This window comes from Rhinolophus sinicus, chromosome 16, assembly GCF_057876585.1.
Source record: "Rhinolophus sinicus isolate RSI-liver-muscle chromosome 16, RSI-T2T, whole genome shotgun sequence".
Lineage (NCBI taxonomy): Eukaryota > Metazoa > Chordata > Mammalia > Chiroptera > Rhinolophidae > Rhinolophus > Rhinolophus sinicus.
This window is the reverse complement of record NC_142516.1, coordinates 28,998,301-29,013,696: the sequence shown is the minus strand read 5'-3', so window position 1 is coordinate 29,013,696 and position 15,396 is coordinate 28,998,301. Positions and strand designations below refer to the sequence as shown.

The 15,396-nt window shown below is 45.6% G+C and overlaps 1 protein-coding gene across 1 annotated transcript in view; it reads right to left on the bottom strand.

Annotated features, from left to right (window-relative positions):
- The window catches only part of GABBR2 (gamma-aminobutyric acid type B receptor subunit 2), a 337,234-nt gene that overhangs the window by 200,528 nt on the left and 121,310 nt on the right, over positions 1-15,396 (bottom strand). The window lies entirely within an intron of this gene.

Here is a 15,396-nt window from a genome sequence, read left to right as displayed (position 1 = left end):
CAAAATGGTCCAATTCAATTATATGAAACAAAACTCATAGGTATATTCGATTTTCTTCTTTGAGAAAATTCTTCACATTTTTCTTTTCAAACTTCTATTATAAAATATAAACTACATATATAAGTGTATGAATTATGCATGTTCGATTTAAGGAGCAATAACAAAACCAATATCCAACTGCCCATCACCTAAGTTTAAGTGATAGCTTTTATTTATTTGTAAATAGTAAAGTGTAAAATAATTTATTTTTTTGCTAAGATACTTTAATTTTTGTTGTTGTTGTTATGTGGCATTCTGTGATTTTTGTTCCCCTTTTCACTCCCCTCTTCAGAATTTCTATCTTATTTTATGTAAAGAAGATTGAAAGCCAAATATTACTTCCTCAAAACCTTTTTCTCTTTCTTTAAGTCAAAAACGGGAGTAAAATAGAGAAACAAAAGAACCAAACCAGTGCTGAGAAAGCAGTTTGGTCCATAAAGATAAGAATTGGGGGTTTCAGCTTGGACAGGTTGGGTCTGAATGCCAGCCCCACCACTCACTCGGCAACTTTGGGACCATTATTTCACCTTTTGGGACTTTGTCTCCTACTGTGTAAACCAGGGTGACAAAACCCATCTCAGGATAATTGTGAAGTCAGAAATAGCACAGGTATCCAATTAATGGTTGCTAATGTTAGATCATAACTTCTAGACTTATAAGTTATGAGAATTAGATGGGATTTCCTATAATGATGGTCTTTTCACTTGTAAGGCCCTTTCCAAGGAAGGCAGAGTGGAGGAGTTTACCCATTTTACAGATGAAAATCCTCAGTGAATGAAAGTTTGCTCCCAGTGATGTGGCTGTCCCCACGCAGAGGCATAATTCTAAATCAGGCCTCCTAAATCCTAATCTAGCAATTTTTAAGTGGCTTGTTATTTTAAAAAAATAATAATGATCATATTGCTTGTCTAATCGTACACAATTAGAATATATGTCTTTAATTTTCTCTTAAACTTCTGGTAACATGTTCCATTTTTCCCCTCACAGCTGTGCAGGTGACAAATGTAGGAAACTAACAAATTATATTAGACTCCTCTTTGGTTTCCTCAGCTCCTTTGCACTTTGCTTTCAGCTGATGTCTTTCAGGGGAAGAAGCGCTCTTGTGTGATCACAGCTGTGAAGCCAACTGCCTTTTAATTACCACACTGCAAAAATCATGTCTCCTCATGTCAATTTAGCACCTCTAATTAGTTGATAGGTTGAAATCACATCTATGGGGAGAAAGGTGTGCTGGGGCCCAGCTTGATGCTTCCAGTGAAAGAGGATGCAGTAAGTATATCTATCTGCGGGATCCTCCCATCTCTTCAGGGCCAGCTCCTACTCATCCATCCAGGCCCGCTCACAACCACCTCTTCCAGGAAGCCTTCCCTGCTATTCCTCAGGCCTCCCAGCACTTTTCTTCCCCTTGCTGTGGGAAGACTGGATCTCAGGGATATCAGGCTCCAAAAGAAGGGGTCATCTTAGGTTCGGTTTATCCTTGTGACCCAATGCCTTCCACAACCAAGGAAAGGACCAGCAGAATGCTGGACTCTAGACCTCTGAGATTTGCTTCATGTTGTCATGGGAAAATTACGTTGAATCAAAATAAAATATTCCAAGGTGATTTCTAAGAATATGAAGTTGTCTTCAGTGGGGCAGAGGAGGTCATCCTGGACCAGAGGGACTGGGGGTGGGGGCGCAAGGCAACGAGCATGGAGCCGTGACTATGGAACATAAAGACCCAGCTCCTCCATGTATCAGCTACGGGTCTGCCAGCAATCCCCAAGGCCTCAATTTCCTGACTTGTGAAATGGAGAGAATAAGGCCTGTCCTAACACTCCAGGACTAAAAAAAAATGAGAACTTGGAAATGAAACTCTTTTGTAGGAAACAAGTCCTGTGCTAACGGACAGAGAGGGTCACGAAGCCCGCCCGTTCTGCTCCACCACACCTCCTCTACCACTCCAGGCTCCTTTTCACCCTCTCACCCCAGACTTGTATTTCCCAAAGCACACGAGGCTCTCAGTTATGCCCCTATGAAGAAGCCTTCCGAAACACCACCCCCACCGCCAGGCTAGGCTACCCCCAGCCAGACCTTACCACACGGTATTATAACTGCATCTTTGCTTTCCTCAGTAAGACTGTAATAAGCACTCAAGCTATCACGTGAGAAGCACTGAAATGTTTGTTGAATAAATGAATACAAAGAGAACAACCTTATTGTATACAGTCTCAGAGGGAAAACCAGGGTCAATGTCTGACTGTTTCTGAGAGACTGACGTAGACCAATACAATGAAGAAATAGTTAATAATAAGGTATTCAAGAAGGAATCCAAATCCTGCAAAGTACTGAGTTCCCCATCACTGAAGGTATTCAAAAAGATGCTCAAGAATCATCTACTGGGGTCATGAAAGGGATTCCCAAATCCCAAATCGGCAGAGAATTTGCATTGGTCGGTGTTTTGTGTCTTATGGGCACTGCTGGTAGCTTTGCTGAGCCCCAGATTAATATTTCATATCTTAATAGGTATGCTTTCTCTTTATTTACTTTTATACTATCTTCTTAGTAAGTGATACTAGTTTTCCATTCATGGCATTTAAATTAAAAAATGAGTCATTTTAAAGGAAAATACTAAATAAGTTCATGATACAAGTGGTAAATAGATTTGTCAAAATCAGGAAAGCGACAAGCAAAAGACGAAGTCTGGGAAACAGGATTGCAGGTTCAGTAAGGAGTCTTAGAAGGATATCTGGCCCTTGGAAACAAAAAATCGACTCAAATCTCCACCATTTTCCATTACATTAAGTCATAGTATGAATTTAAACAACATAGGATGAGCTAGACTCTCACCTGGGCACTGGAGAATGGACTCTATCACAAGTACCAAAAAAGGGTGAGTGTCTCAATGAAAGAAATTAATTACATAGAAAAGAAGAGAAATTAATGTAGAAGTAGAAATGGTCTAAGTAAGAGGGTTGCCATATTTAGCAATGCTGGGGACATACTTGTACTAAAAAATTATTCTTTATCTGAAATTCAATTTTAGCTGGGCATCCTGTATTCAATCTGGTAACCCTAAGTAACCATCCAAGTTAGAGATGATAAACACATGTAAGCCTATGTGACATCGTCAATGGGGGTGACAGTAGCAACTGAGAGAAGTGGGTTAAGTCTGTGAAGAGCATGGGGTGATCAATTAGTTATGTCTGCAATTAGCACAGGAGGGGGAAGTAATGGCACCAACATCATTCATTTATCTGCCATCCTGGGCTTGTCCAACTCTTCATTTTACACACTGAGGACCAGGGAAGACAAAGGGACTTGCCCAGGCTCACAGCCCAAGTCCACAGCTGGACGGGGCTAAACTCATTTGCCGCTCCATGCTGCCTGCTCGGAATCAAAACAGAATGCTCCCAACGCCATGATTCTGTAGTTTCAGACTACCCTCAGCAAACATGATCACCCACGTCAGCAGCCAGAATGCACCCAGCCAGTCAAATCCTCCACCTGATCCAATTTATCATCATGACTACATTTGAATGCCCTAAAATAATACACACACAATGTGAAACAAAATCATTTACACTCAGAGAGTTCTGTTGAAGGAGATGTCACTGTGACAGAAAGCACCTAGGGTCTGAACCACTGCGCTCTTTATGTAGTATCTCGGGGGCTCTCCGTGGTACAATCTCACATCTGACTCTTGGTAGACACTAGTATGCGTTATTACAAAGCAGATATTTCACTTAGTCTTTATTGAATCGGATGGGATTGAACTGAATTTGGGTTTTCTTGATCTATCTGTTGCTCCCCACCTCTTTCTGGGCCTGTGGTTCCTTATTGTTAAAATAAGGAGACTGCACAAGGTAGCTCTTTAATTCAGTTCTAAGGTTTTGCGATTTTGTAATTCATGTTTACTTTACAAACCAAGGAGAAAGTCTTCTTTTCTTTAGGTGAGAAAATGAAAATTGCCGGACTAGAGACAACATCGCCAGAAGGGTTTTAAATCAGCTTCTTTCACAAAGAGAATTAGTTAGAATTGTTTGTCTCCATTTGGATATCAGCCTTTTACTTTCTGCTCTTCTTAATCAAGTTCATTCATTAGTATTCCCATTCATTCAATGAGGATGTGTTTTCTAGAAAAATTATAGATGCATTTTCCCTTGACCTAGAAATCCCAGTTTTAGGAATTCATCCCCAATTTACACTGGCACAAATAAGATACATGGCCAAGACGATTGAAAACCACCCAATGTCCATCAATAGCGGACTAGCTACAGTACATAGCTATAGCTACGTACAAACTATAGTACAGCCTTACAAAGAAGTGCTATGCAGCTGTGCAAGGAATAAGAAGTGTCTTTACGTCATGATAAAACAGTGAGCTCCAGAAAATTTAAGTGAAAAAACAAGGCACAGACTAACATATATAGTGTGCTCCCTTTTGTGTTGGAAGGAAGAAGAGGAATGAACACACACACATGCATACTTGTGCACATCTGCAATAAGAAACACTGGAAGGATAACGAAAAAGAACTAATATGGGGGTGGCATGGAACAGAACAGAGGAAGCTGAATGGGAGCTTTGACTATAGAATCATATAAAAGTTGCATATATTTTTTTAAAAAATCAATCTCTAAAAACTGAAAACAAATAGAAATGAAGGCACTTAAGAGTATATCAAGTTGCTAATATAATCACAGGGAGAAAAATCTGGAAAGGGTCTTCCCAACACATCTTTACTGTCCAACTGAGGAGGGAGAGAGTCCCCCCTTTCTTTCCCCCCCATAGGGAGAAAAGGTATCTACATACACAGACACACACACACACACACACACACACACACACACATCTTCACAACTCTTTAATTGTGAAAATAGTCAAACCTACAAAAATGCTGAAATGAACAATAAACACCATACATCTTTTACCATTCACTATTTTCCTCATCTGCTTTCCTCTCTTGCTATCTCTCTAAATACATATATGCATATAAATGTATACACACACGAGTATATACACACAGAGACACACACATACATACATGCACACGCACATAATGTCTTGTTTTTGAAACATTTGACATTAACTTATAGACGTTTTAACACTTTACTCCTAAATAGTTCAGGATGCATTTCCTAAAAACGACATCCTCCTATGTCATTGCAGTGTTGTTATCACATTATGAAAATAAACCGTAATTTGGTATCATGTGACGTATGGTCCACATTCAGATTCCTTCGATTTCCCAAAAATGCCCTGCACATTTTTAAAATTCAGGATCCAATCAATATTCATGACTTGCATTTGGTTGTTATTTTTTTAGTCTCTTCATTTAAGAACAACCCTCTCCTTTGTGTTGTTCTTACTATTTTCCACAACATTAACTTCTTTGAAGAATCCAGGCTAGGTGACTTACAGAATGTTCTTACATTTGTCTGATTATCTCCTCGTGGTCAGATTAAAATTTCAACATTTTTGTTTGAAACAGTAAAATTATATTTGCTAGCCTCGTCCTCTGAAAAAAATCTAGACGCAGTGAATCCCAGTCGCAATGAGCATACCTGGCCCCCAGACCTTGGCTTCTAAATATGATTCCCCATCAGGGATGCTTGGAGAAATGGCTGCTTCGAGTCTAGGACAGGTAAAGTATTAAGTGCCCAAGCGAAGGGCAGAAAGGGAAGGAAAGGGGAGAAGGAGGCAGGAGGGGGGAAAGAAAGCATCCAAAAAGGGAATGCCCTTTTGTAGAGAAGAATGTCAGCTTGCTTGTGGAAGGAAAATGAGGATGAGAAATGAGCGTTTGTAACCCCAATGTAATTAACAGTGACTCAGGCAAGGACCACCAATTGGTGCTAAAAATCACTGGGCAAAAGATTGTAGGGTACCAGGATATTTACGTGGTCTCAAAGCCTCACCCCACAGACAACTGAATAATTACTAAGGGGGAAAAGGTATCTTCACAATAATCGTAGCCAACACCACCTTAACCAGGTGATGAAATTGAGCAACAGCAGTAATACTGGTTCAAACATGGGCCTCCTGACGTGATGCATTGGGAGGAATACGGTATAAAAAGTATAGCATTCTAGACAAAACCATTTAAACTGAATCTAATCATGAAGAATCAATCAAGTCCAGATTTGGGATTTGTGGGACCTTTTATACAACAACTGGCTTGGGCTTTTTAAAAAGGTCAATGTCCTGAAAGAAAGAAAAAAAAGTAGGAGGAATGTTTTAGATTAAAAGCGAGTAAGCACATGACAACAAATACAATGCAGGAATAAGAGTCCTTGATCCCTTCTCACTCTCCCACCCACTCCCACAAATAAGTGGCAAAAAGGATGTCTAGGGGACAATTGGGGACATTTGAATATGGACCATATATTAGGTAATATTATTGCATCACTGTTAACTTTTTAGATGTGGTAATTATATTATGGTGATGTAAGAGAATATAATTGTTCTTAGGAGATTCGTGCCGAAATATTTAAGGGTGAAGTGTCATGTTTGCAAACTATTGTCAAGTAGTTCAACAAATAAATGAGTGTGGGGGAGGACAGGGGGCAAGAGAGGGAGAGGAAAACAAACATGGCAAAATGTAAACAACTGATGAATCTAGGTAAAGGGAATATGATATTCATTGTGCTTTCTTTTAACTGTTTTTGCAGGCTTGAAATTTTTCAAAATGCAAGAAAATTTGGAGGAAAGGTAGAAACATAAGTAGAGCAGCAAAACCACTGCATTAAAACAATGTCTGCAATTGATTGGAATACCATCCATTTATATACCATTTAACATACTTTTAAAGATCCATGAATTCATACTGCTACTTACACTAAAGGGAGAGACTGAGAAAGGGAGAACCTCAAAACGAAACAAAAACAAAGATTCCTGGAGCTTCTCCTAAATTCCAGGCCTGGACTCTGGGGTTCCAACTGCCAATGGGAGATGCAGTTGCACACTCACAGAGGAGCTCACAATTTTCATAATTGTGATAATGTCTCACAATTGTGATAATGTCTCACAATTATCAGGCAAACTCAACACTGAACAGGGAATTGAAACTGCAATGGTGTTGCAAGGCAGGGAGAGACAGGTGCTATGGCTGTCTCTGTTGGAGGCAGTGATCTGGCTGTAAAGCCTTCCTAGAAAAGTGATGTTTAAACTGAGAAATGAGGAAAGATCCCTTTTTGCTAGCCTAGGCTTCTGGGTTGGGCCACAGCTGTTTTTCTGTGCTGAGGGTCTGCATACTCATTACTCTAGCAATGGGCCTGGAGTTTCAGACGACACCCAGGAGCCATTGCCTGATGTACACAAAGCCAATGCATCATCTTTGAAGTAACCAGGACACGGCCATGTAACAACTTCTGTGGGAACTTGGGGTGAGAGGGGGAATTTGAGAAAATTATGCTTATATCGGCATTTGGACAGAATCTAAATAGTCATCTAACCTAGGATTGTTTTTCTCAAGTTGAGTGCTTCCTACTTTATACGGCTCAATCTCTTCATCATGGAAATAATAAATTATTTAATCTTCTTAGTAAACAGATTCAAAACAAAAGCCTTCTGTATAATTCAAAACGAAATTAGGCTATGCTCTATTAAAAAAAAAAAAAAAAGGAACCCATATTCATTATAAAACCACCCAGAGTAGAACTCTAAGCCCTGCATGCTTGAAATGCTTAGCATCGTTATTGATTTTCACCGACAACCAGTCCATCTATTTTCTGAGTTCAAAGGAACCATTTATTTTTTATACATAACAAGTTACTGGATGAGTAATAAGTTTAAAAGTGGTGTGTGTGTGTGTGTGTGTGTGTTTGTGTGTGTGCATGTGTGCGTGCGTGCGTGCGTGTGTGTGTGTGCGTGCGTGCGTGCGTGTGATGAGTGAGTCACAAGAACACAGGCCTGCACTGAGAGGGTCACGACAGCCTGGGTCAGCATCTGCTGACAGGCAGGAAGCTCCTTGCCAAGGTGGGCTGGAGAGAGACCCTGGGGACATGGAGAGAGCGTCCAAGGCCTTGGCAGCCCCACTCCTATACCTGAGGTCTGCTCACCGTAGGAAGCATGCTCTCTTTGCATCTTATTTTCCTCATTCTGAAAACAAGCCTAGTTGCGATAATGCCTGCTCTGCCTTGAGGGTTAAATGGGATGTGTGAGAGGCAGCGAACGCACCGAGGGGCTGCCAGCCTGGACTCTGGAGCCACTTCGTCCTGGCAATCCCTTGGCAAGACACTCAACTTCTCTGTGCCTCCGTTTCCTCATCTGTGAAATGAGGAGAACAACAGTATCCAGCTCATAGGGTTGGTGTGCAGAGTAAACGAGTTAATTTACGCGCAATGCTTAGGTACCTGGCTCACGGCAAAGACCACAGAAATGGAGACCAGAAGGATTACAGATTAGTTTTGTAATAGGCCACCAAGATGTGTCCATTCATGATTTCTGAGCACCTGCTCAGCTCCAGGTCCTGTGCAAGGCCCTTGGGGTACAGCCAAGGCTCAGACAAGCAGGGACTGTCCTGAAGGACTTTACAGCGTGGCGGGCAATCTCATGAGAGAACTGTAATATACTGAGAAAGGGCAAAGATGAAATGAGTGAAGAAAATGCTAAGGGAGTGGGTGGGTACCTCCTCCAGCTGGGGAGCAGGGTTGGGGAAGATTAGGGAGGCTTCCTGGAGGAGGTAACACTTGAACCAAATATCAGACAATAAAAAGGACTCAGCCAGAGGAGGAAGAGGACCAGAGAGAGCGTGTTGCACTGGGAACAGCACGGGCAAAGGTCCCAGAGCAGCACAGAGCAGGTTGTATCCCTTAGCACAAGGCAAAGGGACCAGAGAGGGAACTAACAGACATGCTGGCATCACAGCATTGCCATGGCCCAATGCAGGCTGCTTGACCTGTCTGGGGTCACTTCCTTCACCTGTGGAATGGAAGGTTCTCTACCTGGAAAGCCTGGTGGACATTAAAAGACATCAAAGCTGAGAACTTGGCCAAACTTCAAGGCTGTTATCACTATTCTGCATGGAGTTGATTTCTAAGTGGTTAAGTGGCTTAGGGATGGAAAGGGAACCAGGCCCCAGACCCTGAGCTCCTGAATGAGGAGTCATAGGCAGGACCCAAAAGGAAAGGCCATAGGTTTAAGGCAGGTGCTGCTGGCTCTGAATCACAGGGGATACAAGGAATAACGACATGGCATTATCAAGGTCAGATGGCCCACTGACTGGCCCAACCCTTCCCCTTTACAGTAGCCCAGAGAAGGCAAGAGATGCAAAGAGGTTACACAGCTAGTCCCAGGGCCGTGGGAGGTAGACCAGGAGGCTGCCTGCATGCTTGAGTAGGAGTCCTCAGGAGGGAGAAGGAATGTGAAGTATGGCACAGGGAACTGTGTGGGCATCATCTCAGCTCATTTGCCAACGAGCTCAGGGTTAGTGCAGTGCCACTGCCAGGTCACAGATGAGGAGCTGAGACTGGGGGAGATGAAGGAACCTGTCCAGGGTTACCAGTTAACAAGTGTCAGAGTCTGGATATGAACCCAGCCCATCAGAACCCAAGCTCAAGAAAGGCACTGGTATTACCAGAGCATTTACAGGAGAGGATGCTCGGGCTCCGGCAAGGGGAAGCATTTGGCGGGAGGCCACCCATTCGGGAGATGGCCGGGCCAGGGGAGGAAGCCAAGGGCCTTCATGCTGACCCAGTGCTCTTTCCTTTGCTCCTTATTTGGAGCCACGGGTCCCCTCTGTGCACTGCTGGACACGATGGGGTCAGCAGTCTGCTGGCTGAAGGAGACTCCCAGGTCAGCGTGTCAGACCGAGGCCTGAGCCGGACACACTCCATCTGCACCACAGTTTGACACGGACCTTGTGGTCCATCCTGCTGACCGCAGGGATGTCCAGAGTTGGTGAAAACACTGACAGCACCTGTATTTTCACTCTGACACTCCAAAACTGGATTCTGGGACTGAATCAGTAGGTATTTCCCTTAAGCCAAGGGTCTGAACACGCACGTACCCTCAAAACCCTTCCCACTCAGCAGACACACCTGGCCTCCCTTTTAGAGACCCCCAAGTAGTCCTGGGTGAGAGGAGCCTTAGATCAGCACGAATTCAGGGTCAGCGGGTCTAGGGTGGGGCCCAGGCATCTACATTTCCAAAACACTCCCAGGCGCTGCTGCTGGTGTGTGGACCTCACGGCTTTTGAGACTCTCTAGACCAGTGTTTCCCAAACTTACCTGATGATAAGAACCATCCAGGTCACGAGTTAAAAATCAGCTTCCCAGGCTTCGTCCCTGGAGATGCTGATAGTGGACCTGGGGATCAGATTTTTAACCAGGAAACCAGTATCCCACCCCCACTACCTCCACCTGATGAGCCCACCAATTGGGTTCATTTGGGAAACACTGCCTCACCTGGCGCCTGAATCCCTTCTTAGCATCCTCAGCGGGAGATGCCAGTCATGGCCTAAGGTAGGGGTTCCCACCCCTCGGTACAGCAGAAGCCTCCCAGTGCTAACAAGCGCACCAAGGCCCAGGCTCCTAGATGCAGGACAGGGCCTGGGGAGGGTGAGCAGCTGGTTCCCGTGTGCCCGAGACTTTCCCGTCCACGTTTTCCGCTCCACATTTACTTCTACCCCTCACGACAATCCTATGAGGTTGGCATTCTACCCATTTCACATGTTTGTCCCCCCGGAGGGTGTTCCTTTTCTAATGCTGTCTCCAGTTCTTTCCAGACTCAACTTGTAATTCCAGACTCCATTCAATGGAACCTGCGGTCAGGGCGCTTACTAACAGCATCCCTCTCACACGAGTCGCGCGGGTGATTTATTTATTTAGAATGAATTATTTACACTCTGCGCATTCCCAGAAAGGGTTTGAGGTGGTGAAAGACGCATAAACAATGAGACCATTGGAGTTACACGCTGGGAACTGATATTACTTTAGATACCATGGGTCTTGAATTAAAAATAAAGGTCAGAACCTTGAATTGAATCTTTTACCAGCTGGACAGGAAAGATATGAGTTGGGTCCTTGGCAGGAATAGACTGGGAACTGCCATGCTCTTGACAGCCTCATGCCGTCTTTGCCTTTGCTGCTGTGAAAATGCCACCAGAAAAGAGCAGCGTGTGTGCCTCTTACAGCTGCCATAGGCTTCTCTGGCCTGTCTTGCAGGTTCTCTGTTTTAATTTTACTGTTCTGAATCACCTTCCTGGTCTGCGATAGTTCATTTCATCCACATAACTTTGAATCTGGACACAAACAGAGACCTATAAATCATCAAGGAGTTCCCAGGGCCCGGCTGGCATCTCAGGGGGCAAAACCGTCAGTAGTAACAATATGAACCTTACATCTGCAGGGGGCTTACAGTCTGCAACGTGCCTCCCCCTGCTCTACTGTTCCTGTCCTGTCTGGCCCTCTCAAATGGCCCATTTTGCAGATGAGTTCACTGAGGCCAATTTGCCCAAGCCTGTTCTGTCAGTGAGACACAGAGGAGGGACAATTACCCAGAGCTGCTGGATTCCAGGCCTCTGTTCTGGCTACTGCAGCACACCGCCTCTCTGCCATGTCCACCTGTCCTGAGGTGGCAGGGGTGGGCACTGGAATTTGCACTGTTGGGGAGCCTGGGAGAGGATACAGCAGGCACAGGATTTATTGAGTGGGGGAATGAGTAAATAAATAGGAGCATGAGTGAGTGAATGGCTGACAACAGCACGCCTGCCCTGCCCCTCAACAGGTACTGCTGGCCCTGACAGCTCATACTTCCTCTTGCCCATTTGTATCTAAACGAAAAGCTTCCAACTTTTTATCTTACGTGTGACATTCTACCGGCTCTCAGAACCCAGCTTTAGTGTCCCAGGCATCCAACGACACAGCCAGGAAGGCCCATCCATAGCCTCTAGTCCTTGGGGTATCTCCCACCCCTCTCCATAGAGCATGCCCTTAACATCTCTTTTTCTTCCCCTCCCCCACCTTTTTTTCTATGAATCCAGAAGGTGGAAGCATCTCATAGATTATTAAGATGCTAAATGGCCCCTTTGGAGACCAGCGTCAAGAAATGGCTATGGCCAGCCCTGGATTATTGGCCTTCATTCTCTTTCTTCGATAGCAGCCACAGCAAAGTTTCCAACGGTGCCGAATGACACTGCCGCTCCTAAATGGTTTTCAATCAGGTGCACAGCCCGGAACCCACTCCACAGCAAGGGTGTGGCACCACGTGGGTGGGCCTGCTGTTTGACTCACAGGGACTGAATGTCAGACCCTGTGTGGACTTTGAGTGTCTTGCTGAAGAGTTCCCATCCCACCTGATGCCTTAGTTTCAGCGTCCTCAGTGCCAGATTAAACAACCTTTGTTGTTGATGCAAAGCAGGTGAGTTTTAAACGCTTATCACTGTAATCAGAGGCCTGATCTGAGCAGAGGAGCCCTTGTCATTGTAACAGCAGCCACTATTTTATAGTCTATAAAAGTGCTTTCACAAACACACACACACACACACACACACACACACAAAGAAAAGCCTTCACTGATTCTCACAATTGCATGAAACACAGAAGGTTAGTTTGCTATTCCCATTTTCCAGAAGAGAAAAGTGAGGCTGAGAGAGAGAAACTAAGACCATGGTATAGATTAAAAAGCACTTGAGAGTGAGCCATGGGGCTCAACTTTGCTGTTACAGTGAGAATTTGGGCAAGGTCCTACCCACTTTGGGCTTCTATTTCCCAGTCTCTGTAATGGACAGACTGGATCCAATGATGGCTAAGACCTTATCAGCTCTGCCATTCTGATAATCTACCTCAAATTCCACATCCCACAGCTAAGGAAGAATCTTGATTTCTCAGGCAACCTACAGCTTTAATAAGATAATCACTTGAGAAAATCAAGTCCGCTGACAAAATTTCTGTTCCTATGAAACAAATGGCATCCACTGACAGTTTAGAGCAATGCTGGAATTCAGGAAATAGCAAAGGGCCTGATTTGAGAGTTTTCACTGATTTTTTTTTTTTTTTTTTAATGTCAAAACCAAGCATGATTTAGGGTTTTCAGAAATCAAGTCCTAAATGTGCTGGGATACAGTTGCCAACACTTCTACAAATGCAGAGTCAACGTTCTCCCCTCTGCATGCCCTCCTGACCTCCACCCCCTCGCCTGAGCTTCTCCGAGGAGACAGCCCCACCACACAGACTGAAATGTTCCTTCCCAGGAAGGTCCTTGAGGGAGTGCCAAGGCCGGCCGGCAGGCAGGGTGGGCTGCTGAGGGGACGCTTGGGATGGCGCCAGGAGAAATGCATCTACAATTTCATACTAATCTATTGTGGCTGCCTTTTAAAGGACAGGCTCTGCGGGATACGGTTCTTGACGAAATAGTGTTTGCGTTTTCCTGCAAGCAGCCCTTTATCCCTTCAGGAATCTGACTTTATTTTCATCAGATAGACTATTTCTGTCTGTGAGCTGAGGCAGCTTTCATCTCACTCTCAAGAAGGAAGGAGTTTTGTTCCCGTCTCTGAGGAGGTCAAACCCCCTCTTGCCGCAGCTCTTGTACCTTTGCTGGGCCCTGCCTCCCTCTCTTGTTCCAGCTACCCTGCCTCTACCCTTCCCACCCAGCTCTAAATCCTCCAGTTTCTTCTCCAGGCCCACGCTTTCAGAAGGAGAGACTAAGCCTGTGGGAGGTCTGCAGAATGGCTCAAAAAAAGTGCAATGTAGGGTCAGAAGCAAGCCACCTCCAGATCTTTGAGGATAGGATTCTGAGGGGGTCTGAAAAAAATTTCAAAGGAAACCCACTAGTTAAAAAGCATCAGGCCCAGAGATGGGAAATGTAGGCTGATGCCAAGCCAGAGACCATTTCAGGTCTCCCTTAGCTTTTCTTTCACAAGGGGCTATAGAGCCATTGGTTCGAGAGCCATTGAGCCCTTCCAGATGTGTCAGGTTCTGATGATCTGCCCTCATGATTAGGGACCAGCCTGAGGCCTGGAAGGCAGGAACTCCAAAACTCTCTCGGCCAACATTCCCCAGGTACCACTGAGTATCTGAGCCTGGCGGAGAACAGGCCCTGATCTCAGGCAGCTCCAGGCCAGGGTGAGCACAGGCACAGGCAGCAAATGCCCGTGGGAAGGGCATGTGGGTAAGGGAGCACAGGGGAGCGGGAGGGGTGGTTCACAGAGGAAGGCGATCTGCACCAGGAAAGCTGAGCACGTCCCTGCCAGGTGGAGAGACCGGGGGCAGAGGAAACAGCCCGTATGAGGCCAGCGGCAGGAAGGAGCAGGAAGTGGGTGGGTAGAACTGCAAGGTGATGGAGCGCCTTCTTGTCACACCACGGCCTGTGTCCTGGCGGCACTAGGATATTTGCCCCCGCGGCATTTCCTGCTGTCTCCTCCTCAGGGACAGCATACATTGCAGTGCTGTGGATCAGGAGAGCTCGTTAGGAACCGGTGTCTGGGAGAGGAACTGGCCTGAGAGATCACCTGGCCTCGTAAGTCCCCTGGAGCCCACTGCATCTAATCACCTGAGCTGCTGGTACTGACACGCAGTGAGGGTGAGGAAGGGGTCTCCAGTCCTTGATGGGCTTGATAAACCTCTTAACCTGGACCTGCTGGGAGCAGAGCTGGGAATTTGCATTAACAGGAGCACATGCCCAGCCCCCACTAGTGATTCTTACAACATAGTTTGAGACCCACCAGCTTGGTCTATACCTACTCTATGTATCAAGTTGCCCCAACAGCAGGTCTAGCTGAGACCAGAAAACGTGGGGAACCTCGGGCAACAGAGAACTCACTACTTCGCGGCCAGGCAGCCTGATCCATGCTGGATGCCTCCAGCCACAAGGGCTTGCTTGCAGGGAACGCAGACGCATTGTTCTCGCTTGTCCCCACCTACGTCACAGAGAGCCCGCAGTATCTGTCAAGGAGCCCACAGCTCTGAAGGCCAAGACTCCTTCCTCCTCCCAAGCATCCTGCATGTTCTATGGTCTGAACATGCTCAGTCTCTGATGGCCGGACAGGCCCTTCCCAGATGCCGCCCAGCCTACGCCCTGGAGGGTCCTTCCCAGTGTGAGGCCCAGATATGACCCCCCAGTCTGGGCGGGGACGGACAGGTTGGAGAGGGACAGAGCCTGCAGTTAGACCCTGGACTCTAGGAAGGTCCTGGCATCTAGTTGGAGGAGCTCACGTGCCCAGGGGCTAAGTGACTCATGTCACGACTTAAACATCAGCACAGCCACCATGAATCAAGCAGCCTGGCAAAAGCAAAAGTTAAATTTAACAGATTTCAGCGCCAGGATGCATTTTTCACCCCTCTGTTGCTTGCAGCCCTATTTTTGTAGCACCAGGAAACTGCAACAACTGATTACGTATTCCAGGCTGGCTCTGTCCAGCCAGTACTGTTCCCCTAAAGGGC